General features: G+C 39.4%; 1 non-coding gene across 1 annotated transcript; it reads right to left on the reverse strand.

Moving 5' to 3' along the window:
* Window positions 1-4,369: 4,369 nt before the first annotated feature.
* On the reverse strand, window positions 4,370-4,473 carry LOC116589547. Its single transcript, XR_004285321.1, has one exon. It is a non-coding gene; the product is annotated as a U6 spliceosomal RNA (small nuclear RNA).
* Between the last annotated feature and the right edge of the window lie 6,696 nt (window positions 4,474-11,169).

Below are 11,169 nucleotides of genomic sequence, written 5' to 3' on the forward strand. Positions count from 1 at the left end.
GAACTGTTGTGATTTCTACATCTCCCTCACACGGCTGCTGGTTTCTGCCTTCTAAAGTTCATGGCCCATGGGTTGGGATTCAAAAGTCTAGGAATCAAAGAATTTTCTGAGTTTTGTTCATACCAATTCCAATAGAGGCAAATGTGTTTATTGAAGGCTTACTCAGTCTTATCACTTGCCAGGACCATGACCTTCGGCATAGAGGTTTAACTGCTCTGTGCCTCCATTTACCCCTCTGGAAAATAGGTGACCTACCCCATGTCACAGGTTTAGTGAGGATTAACTGGCATAGTGCGTATGAAGTGCTTAGAAGGAGCTGTGTAAAGAAACACAAGCTCCTCCCTGCCCCCCGGCCCGCCTTGTACACTGCTAAGAGCCTTCGTCTTCCTATTCATGCAGTCTCTGAGCAATCAAGTGAGGTTGTCTCTCAGATGCCCATCTTTCATCACAGATGCCATGGCTTGGCCCATTCAGTGCCCTTGAAACATTCTGTAAGGTCAGGTCTCAGAGTTCCTGCTCTGTCCCTTCCCCTGGGCTCCAGCTTTACCCATTCCCTATATTCAGGCTGTCACGGCTGACCCAGAGGCCAAAACAGTTATTAGAAGGTTGGTGGCTCTACATTGTGATCCAACCAGCCAGCCCAGCTCCTCCTCTGAAGAGGCCAGGGCCTGGATGGGGTGATGAGCAGGTCCCAGACATGGGGTATCTTTGGGGTACAGAGGGCCTGGGGCCAGACTTTTTGACTGGTCCCAAACATGACAGCTGCTATGTCCTCAAGAGCATGTTGTACCCCCAACCTCACAGATTTGGGTTAAAAAGTGACAGGTAAGAGTGACAAGTATCAAGAGTCCTGAAGTGCCGCTGGGTGGGATACAGCCCTGAAAGTGGGAAGAAAGAGCACCCTGAGTTCAGAATACAGGCTTCCCTTTCTCAGAGTCCTAGCCCTTGCCTTTTTACATTGACAGCCATGTTTGCCCCCACTTACGGTCCTGCCATGGACCCCCACCCCCACCCCCTGATGGCTGGGACGCAAGAGTGGAGAAAAGCAAAAGAAAAAAATCAGAGCTCCCCACCCCTGCACCTATGCTCTGTGTTGTAGGAGTTCCCAGTTTCACTGCTCTGACCAGAACCAGAGGGTTGCTTCTGTATTTCTTCTGTATCTCTCACCAAGCACTGACTTGAGGTGTCAGGCTATGCTAAGTCCTGCTCAGCAGAGATCCAAGTACAAAATATGTCCCATTCATGACCAGTTTGGTGGTCCTTGGACTCCTGGTTCCCCCATCCCCCAGTCCACTTGCTGGTACTTACTGTTCAGAGACTTCAGATAGCTGCAACATGTACTCTGTCCAGGTTTTATACCCAGGGAGGGAGAGAGACAGCCTTGTGCTTACTTCATCCTACCTGGAACTGGAACATAATAAGATTTTAAAGACTTATTGAGTTATAAAAGCCTTGGTCCTTCTCCTGACTCCAAGAGGAAGGAGACAAGTCGTGGCTGATTGTCAGATTGTCCTGCGTCGTCCTGAAAACACAATCACACCAATTCACGTATTCATCCTCTTAACAAATATTTCTTGAGCACCGGTTCTGTCTATAGTAGGCCCCTTCTAGACACTGAGAATTTAGCAATGAAAACCAGACAAAGCCACTGCCAGACAAAGCAGTCAGAATATAAACAAATAATTAAATACATAATAGGTAGGCGATAAATACTACTGTGCAAAATAAAGGAACACAAAAGAATGGGAGTGCTTCTTTATAAAGGGTGGACAGGCAGAGTTTCTCTGAACAGGTAATGGAATCTAAGGAGAAAGTAGAAAAAAAGCATGCTCTCTAAATATCTGAGGCAGAAGTATTCCAGGAAGAAAAAGTTGCCAAGACCCTCTGAGGGCAGACAGAGCACGGCTGGTATGTCTGAGGAATAGCAATGGGCCTATGTAAGTGAGCAGGAAGTGCAGGGCAGGGAGGCACGCTGTTGGTTGGCTGGGGCAGGAGGCCATGGGAGAGATCACATGTGACTGTGAAGGCCATTTTTAGGACTATGGGTAGTGTGGAATTTGACACAGAGGAGTGGCCTTATCTGACTTACAGTTTAACAGATCAGTCTGTCTGCTGTTTTGAGAATAGATTGGGGATAAGGGAGTGGGGGCCAAGAAGAAAGCAGAAGAACCATCTAGAAGACTACTGAAATAATTCAGGAGAGACAAAACCATGTATTTATTGGTCCAGGGGGAGTCTGATGGAGGAAGCTAGAAATGGTTGCATTCTGAATATATGTTGAAGGTAGAGTGGACAAGAGCTGTTGACAGGGGGTTTGGATGGAGAGAGAAAGTGAATAGTCAACTTGGAGTTGCTATGGAGACTATTTGGCAATCACCCTGCTGACCCAGGGATCTCTAAGCCAACATCCCCGACATCATGATGTTCAGCCACTTAAGGAATACTCCATGGGAGAGAGGATTCACTACCTCACACAACAGCCTTACCCAGCCCCTTACACTTTCTTATACTCACTCTAAGCCATGTCCCTGTGTCTTTCTCTTACTACTTCCAAAACACTACAAGGCAGGTCCTCATACCTCCCACAGACAATCCTCCAGATTCCTGGCAGAGGTGTATCTGGCCTCTCCCTCCATTCATATTCCCCATCAGCGCTGTATTTCGGTCCCTCTGGACATGAACGAATCCCAGGAGGAAGCAGCTCTGGGTGTTCTACCAGGTAGACCTCCTTCGGGAAACATAGTTCACAAATTTTGGTAAACGACTCATATTCAGGCCACAAATCTAAATTTGGCAAATGGACTCTTCACCATCCTTTTTTCTGGGTGGGGAGAATTAGAGAGTTAGCTTTAATCTTGTTTCCTTGTCACTGAGAAAACCAAAGCAACTAAAAGTGTGCTTCCTAAGACCACCTGTCAGCATCCATTTCCACACTCTCTTTTCTTGACCATTATAGTAATGAGCTAGCTGTGTTCCTACCTCAAACTAGTTCCTCCACTTTTCTACTATATCCCACCTCTTTCCCCAGGTTCAGGAACATTGGAGTCCCTGAAAATTAGAGGGAACAATGGAGTCGAACTAATATATTAAAAGCAGAATTCAGGGGCATCTAGGTGGCACAATCATTAAGCATCTGCCTTCAGCTCAGGTCATGATCCCAGGGTCCTGCGATCAAGCCCCACATTGGGCTCCCTGCTCAGTGGGAAGCCTGCTCCCCTCTCTCCCACTCCCCCTGCTTGTATTCCCTCTCTTTCTGTCTCTCTCTCTCTCTGTGAAATAAATATATAAAATCTTAAACAACAACAACAACAAAAAAAAAAAGCAGAATTCAAGAACCCTTATAGCAATAGGAGGAAACCTAAATTTATGTAAAGGTCAAGGTTGTGCCTGGGAAAATTGAGAATGATCAACTCACAGACAAAGCCTACCCAATTATTAGACTTTAAAGAAAAAGTCTTTAAATACTCATGCTCAAGGCCTCCAGACACAGTAGCCACAATACCTAAAAGAGTATGCAAATTGTATTGGCATCAGTATATTTGAGAGCAACATGCAAAGCAAGACAAGAGTGGAGCATTATTTTCAGATAACCAAAAGAAAGGAAGTAAGTTGTGAGCCAAGGACTTTACATGCTTCATAACTATCATTCAAGTATCAAGGCTATTGAAAAATTATATATACAAGGAGTAAGAGAAATCTGTACACATGAGCCCTTCTGAGGTAACCTGCTAGAGGATGGATTCTATCTGATCAAGAGGTGACTGGTGAGGGCAACTTCTGGCAAGAATAATGACAAGTATGTGGTATATTTAAAGTATATTTAGAGCATGTAGATCTAAAAGTTAAACAAGGATCAGGGCCAAAGGTGGAAAATAACTTGTAAATGGCTTATGTTCTGACCAAGTAGAAAGAATGTAACTTAAAACTTGAGCCAGGAAGGAAGACAAAGGCCAGACTAGAATAAGGTCATTACTCCATAGAAACAGATAGGAATCAAATGATACCATTTAGAATCAGCAATCTAGACAGTTCAGATAGTTCATAGTTAAGTGATAAAAAAGGTAAATCAGGATATTTTAAACAATATCAATACACAGATTACTATTAGAGCAAATATGTACACTTCCATATATATCAAAGCAATTTTTATTTAAAAAAAAAAAGCAAAGGAGACATAGAAAGAAACAAAGTAAATATAACATAAAATAGATACCAATATAGTCATATCAATAAATATGAAGGAGATTAACTTGTTCAGGAAAAGAAATAGATTTTCAAAATATCTTACGGAGCAAAACACCAGTTTCTTCTACATATAAAAGAAATATTTATTTGTTTTATTTATTTATTTATTTATTATTATTTTTTTTTAAATATGGAACGCTTCATGAATTTGTGTGTCATCCTTGCACAGGGGCCATGCTAATCTCTGTATCGTTCCAATTTTATTATATGTGCCGCCAAAGCGAGCACTAGAAGAAACATTTAAAACAAAGTTATTCAAAGGCTAAAAGATAAAAGAGAATAGGAAAAGTCACACTAGCTAAATAGAACAATTCGAAAGAAGGGTAGCAAACAATATTAGTGCAGAATTTAGGCCAAAAATCATGAAATGAGACAAATAAAAATATATTATAATGCAAAAAGCCACAAACTACAATAAAATAATATAGGTTATTAATATCTATATACCAGATTACACAGAAACCACTTCTCCATAAAATGGAAATGAAATCAATGCGAGGAAAAATAGAAACAATAATGATAAGACAGTTTTACACACCATTCTCGGGCCAAGAAGGGCATATGAACAAAAAATAAATATGAATAGAGAAGACTTAACCAACATTAACGATAAATTAGATTTCATAAATATGTATTAAATGCTGTACCCTTCAATAAAGAATATGCTTTCTCTCTGCTTGAGATGAAATATTCATCAAAATTGATCATATATTATATCACAAGGGAAACATAAGTAGGTTCCATAGTAGGAATATTACAAACTGAATTCTCTCATCACAATGAAGTAAAAGTAGAAATAAAAAGCAAACATTGAAAAAGCCCTTCCAGGGGCGCCTGGGTGGCTCAGTGGGTTAAGCCGCTACCTTCGGCTCGGGTCATGATCTCAGGGTCCTGGGATCAAGTCCTGCATCGGGCTCTCTGTTCCGCAGGGAGCCTGCTTCCCTCTCTCTCTCTCTGCCTGCCTTTCTGTCTACTTGTGATCTCTCTCTCTCTGTCAAATAAATAAATAAATAAATCTTTAAAAAAGAAAAAAAAAAGAAGAATAAGCCCTTCCAAAGATGGCGAAAAATGGGCCGACTTCATTCTCCCTCCTAAAACAATAACATAAAGTCTGAACAAAATATATGAAACAATACCAGGACCAAACCATGAAGGACAGTGATCCTGAAGATTTGGGAACAAATGAGATGAGTTCTAGAATTTTCTCAGTTTAGTGCCTGGAAAAGGTTTTAGGCCCAGTGCAGGGAGCCCAGTGGACTGCTGCCTGACTTGAGAAGCTGAGAGTCTGAGGGGATCAAGGGAACTACAAGTCACAGGACAGAGTATGAGAGAAAGGAGAGCTGCAGAGGGTCCCTCACAGGTAGTCAATAGAATGCTGGTCAGCACATATGTGTGAGGAAACCCCCTGTCTCTGTCCATTCGGGCTGCTATAATAAAATACCATTACCTGGCAGCTTATAAACAACAGAAATCTATTTCTCACAGTTCTGGAGGCTGGAAGTCTGGGATCAGGGGCAGACATGGTTGGGTGAGGGCCCTCTTCTAGTGGCAGACTTCTTATTGTAGTTCTCACATAGTGGAAAGCAGGGAGCTCTCTGAAGCCTCTTTTATAAGGCTACCTAATTCCACTCATGAGAGCTCCATGCTCATGACTTAAGCACTCCCCAAAGGCCCTACCTACTAAGCCATCATCTTTGGGGATTAGGATTTCAAAATACGAATTTTGGGAGTGAAACACACATTCAGACCATAGCACTACCCAAAACCACAGAGAGAACCTCCTGAAAGGATCAACAGAAACACTGCTGGGTAATCTCACAGGGCCAAGAGTAATGTCTGCCCCCAGTGTAGGGGCCTGGTTGGCCAGAGGGAGCCATTTGGTTGTGGGCTTGGGTTGACCCTGCCCCTCCCAGAGGAACTTGCTTGCAGGCCTGGGATATGGGGGAGGGCCAAGTCGGATGGAGACATCCAGTCAGTGGGGCGTGCATATATTTGCTATGGTGAACTGGAATTCAATTGGCCACCCGTATTGCTGACTGAGCATGACTACACAGTTTTCCCTGTGTGTTGCAGTCTCATTGGCCACCTGTGTGTGGGCCAGGCTCAACCACCTGTATAAAGGTTAGTCTGTGAGGCTGGCGTGGAGTAGTAGGAGTAGTCGTAGGGGTAGTCATAGTGGGTAGTGATAGCATTGGAAGCAGTGTCGTCAGGAGCGTCAGGAGCATAGGGAGCGTTGGAAGCAGCATCGTCTGGAGTATGGGGATTGTTGGGAGCATCATGAGCCTCCCCCAGGAGCGGCCTCCCCAGGTAAGGGGAATCATCCAGGTTGGTGTCCTGGTCGTGGTCGCCTCTTTGTAAAAGACAGGCCTGGCTGGTCGGTTTTATTTTCGATGCTTGGCATGAAATAAAGCTTTGCTTGACTTTCTCTTTGTGTCGATCTCGTTCCTTTGATCAAGGATCCTAACACAAGCAGCTGAACTAGAAAAGCTCATACTTCATGTAGAATTGTGTAGAGTACTCATAAGGATCTTGCCTCAAAGGTGGGGGATAATTAGACCTAGACTAAACACTGCTTTGGCTCTATCTAACAAATATTTAATGTAAAACCTGAAAGGACTGAACACTTTCCAAGTAACCCAACTGTATCTCAGAACAAAGCCCAGGGACAAATACGCATTTAAATTCATAATGTCTGGCATCCAATGAAAAATTACCTGGCACGTAAAAAAGCAAGAAAATGTAACCTATAATGAGGAGGAAAGTCAATTAATTAAAACCAACCAGAACTGGACACAAAAGTTGGACTTAGCGGAGACATTGAGACAGTTATTATAACTGTAACCCATATGTTCAAAAAGTTAGTATATTGACAAAGAAGATGCAAAAAAGACCCAAATTGAATACCTAGAGAGGAAAACTACAATGCTTGATGTGAAAGACTCACTGGATGGGACTAAGAACTCAGATAAGCATTGGAGAGGAAAAGATTAGTAAATTTAAGACACAGCAATAGAAACTAACCAAAATGAAATATACGGGAAAAAAATAATAAAAAAGAAAATGAAAAGAACATCAGTGAGCAGTAGGACAACTTCATGCTGCCTATTATACCTATAATTGGAGTCGCCAGAAGCGAGGATAGAAAAGGGAGATATTTTTTAAAAATTTGAAGAAATATTGGCTTAAAATACTTGAAACATGATAAAAGCTATTAGGTCACAGACTCAAAAAGATTAACAAACCCCAGGCACAGGAAACACAAAGAAAACCACTCTAAGCCAAATAATAAAATTACTGAAAACTAGTGATAAAGAGAAAACCATAAAAGCAGCCAATGGAAAAGACACCTTACATAAAGAAAAAAAAAAAAAAAGATTAGGGAACTAACAGATTTCTAGTCAGAAACAATGCAAGGAAGAAGATAGTGAAGCAACATCTTTAAAGTACTGAAAAAAATAAGCTATCAACCTAGAATTCAATATCCAGTGAAAGTATCTTTCAAAAACTAATGCAAATAAATAATTTGTTTGGACATTCAAAAGCAAGAAAAATTCATGCCTGCAGAGCCACACTATAAGGTTTGTTGAAGAAATCTTTCAGGCAGAGGAAAATGATACCAGCTGGAAATATAAAATTTCACAAAAGAATAAAGAGCACTGAAAATGAGAGCTATATGGGTAAACATGTAAGATTTTATTGTTATTATTTAAATCTCTTTAAAAATAGTTATATTTAAGAGAAAAACTTTGCCATGTAAAGATTATAATATATGTGGAAGTGAAATGTATGGCAGAGATAGCATAAAGGCTAGTAGGAATTGAATGAAATACACTATGGAGAGGTTGCTTCCTATAATATAATGATGTAGTATAAAATCACTTGAAAGTAAATTGTGATAATTTAGTGATGTATACTATAAGTCCTGAAACAAAAACCAAAATGGCAAAACAAAGAATTATAGTTCATAAGCCAATAAAAGAGAGAAAATGGAGAAAAATATTCAATTAATTTAAAAGAAAGCAAGATGAAAAGGAAATAAAAGTCAAGAATATATGGGATGAATAAAAATCAATCTGTAAGGTGGTATACTTATATCTAACTATATAAATAATCTCATTAATGTAAATGGTCTAAACACCCAATAAAAAGACAGGGATTGTTAAAATGGAATTTTTTAAAAAAAAGCAATCCCTACTATCACTGCCTACACAAAATTCACTTTAAATATACAGACACAAATGGATTAAGACAAAGAAATGGGAAAAGCTAAACTGCTATGACTAATCAAAAGAAAACTGGAGTGGCTATACCAATATGAAACTAAGTAGATTTCAGAACAAAGACTATTGCCAGGGGTAAAGAATGTAATTTCATGTGATAATCAATCAATTGAGAGGCTATAGCATAATTTAGAATCAGAATATAGGCTGTTGATTAGGTAATAGTATGTATAGATGTTAACTTTCCTAACTGATAACTATTCCATGCTTATATAAGAGAATTTCCTTATTCTCTGAAAATAGCTAATTATGAAGAAGTAAACAGGCACAATTTTATACAACTTACTATCAAATAAGACAGAGATAAAGCAATATAACAAAACTTTAACCATAAATAGATCTGCTTAAGCATATTTAGAAAATCATGTACTATTATTACAACTTTTCTACAAAATTTGCAATCAACACAAATATAAATGTTAAAAAATTATATTCACATCACTCCCATAGTAGTCCCTATTCAAAATAAGCATCTCAATGTCTTTATTTCAAAGTACTTCTTAAGTTTTAATATGAAATATTTATTAAAGTTTATTATGAATCTGCCTCCAAAAAAATGCAAGCTCTCAAGAACAGAAATCTGCTATTTTGTACAGTGAGATGATCCTGCATTTCTAGAACTATACCTAGCACTTAGTAGATGTCAGAATTAATTTACTTGAATGAGAGAATAAATATCCAATAAACAATTGGATAAAACAGGCTCTAGAGTCAGATGATCTGTGTCCAAATCCTCATTCTTAGTGTTACTGGATGCAACATGGGCAAGTAACTAAGCTTCTCAAACTTAGCTCCTAACGAGTAGTTACCTATAAGAAAAATAGAGAGTGTGAAATCAGCAAAAAAGGTGGAGTATGGAACTCCAAAAGTCTGTTCTTCCACAAGAGCAATGAATAAACTGACCAAAAAAAGAAAAAAGAAAAAAAAAAAGAAAAGAAACTGTGAGAATCAACATTTACAGGACTCTGGAATCTAATCAATATAATACAGCAAGCATAGGAATGATGAACTGAGAAAAACACATATGAGACTCAATGAAATGTGACATTTTAACCTACCTGGTACTATCTCCCACTCCCCAGCTCGGCAGTGGCCTGACGACAGCAGCTGGTATTTCCAGTACGTACCTGGTACCAGAGGGAACAGAACAGACAGAACAGACCCAGTTTTGTTTTGACCTGTCTGGTGGCTTCTTGAAGAACTATCTCAAAAAGCTTGTTCTATTTCACCTAACTCAGAACTATCCCAGGGTTGAAGCAGTACCCAGGGAGAATTTGTCAAAAATACTTAAAATCAAGTGTGTTAGCTGCTGCTTCCTCAGGCAAAGACTAACAGCTAGGGGAAACAATAGTCTAAACTAAAAAGCCTGGGAAGGAAAGGTTGGAAAATGAAATTCTTTAAAGAAAGAAAGAGAAATTCTTTTAAGAATAAGGATTTGGAATGCTGCCACATATCTCTGGGAATCTAGAAGGCAATACACATACTCAGCGCTGGGAACATGCTCAGAAAACACTTGAGGAAGCCCTCAGCTCTTGTCCCTGGCTGATCTCTGGGCTCTGCACAAGCAGGAAGTGAAGGCTAAAGTAAAGTTGTAAAATGTTTAGCTGAGTATTGAATGCATGTCCCAATGTGCGCGCACGCACAAGTAGACACACACCACCCAGTAAAACTAGGAGGGTTTTTTATTTTGTTTTTGTTTTTGTTTTGTTTTAGTTCCAAGTATCTAAGGAAATTCCTGTGAAATCACTAGCTGACCATAAATCTAACAGAACAGAATTTAATGATCACACATTACGAAGGATACAAACTATACAAAACCAGTTGAAAAAAGTAATGAAATAAACAACAAGGAAAATGCAAATCAAAACCACAGTGCGATACCACATCACATCTACTAGAATGGCTATAACCTTTTTTTTTTTTTTTTAAAGATGAAAATAACAAGCATTGATAAGGAGAAACCAGAACCTTCATATGTTGTTGGTAGGAATTGTAAAATGGTATAGCCACTGTGGAAAGCATTTTGGCTATTCCTCAAAAAGTTAAACACAGAACTGCCACATGACCCAACAATTCCATTCCTAGGTATATATCAAAAAAAAAAATTAGAAACAAAAATTCAAACAAAAATGTGCCCACAAATGTTGATAGTGGAATTATTCATAATAACCGAAAAGTAGAAACAACCCAAACGTCCACCAATGTGAATGGATGAACAAAATAAGGTATATGTATGCAATGGAATGTTATTTGGCCTTAAAAAGAATGAAGCACTGATACATGCTCCAGCATGGAGAAACCCTGAAAACATTATGTTAGGTAAAAGAAGCCAGACACAAAAAAACACATGTTGTGTGATCTCATTTACACAGAGTGTCCAGAATAGATGAATCCATCAAAACGGAAAGCAGATTAGTGTGTTGCTCTAGGCTAAAGAAAAGAATAGTGACGGTTTAGTATGTATGGGACTTCTTTTAAGGGCGTGGGGTGACAAAATGCTCTGGAAACCAGTAGTGGTAATGGTTGCACAAAGGTCATGAATATAGTAAAAGCCATCGAATTGTACACTTTAAAGTGGTTAAGATGGTGAACTTTACGTTATGTGCACTTTTGAAAGAGGCATGTGGGATGCTCAGATATGATG

Source organism: Mustela erminea, chromosome 4, assembly GCF_009829155.1.
Source record: "Mustela erminea isolate mMusErm1 chromosome 4, mMusErm1.Pri, whole genome shotgun sequence".
Taxonomy (NCBI): Eukaryota; Metazoa; Chordata; class Mammalia; order Carnivora; family Mustelidae; genus Mustela; species Mustela erminea.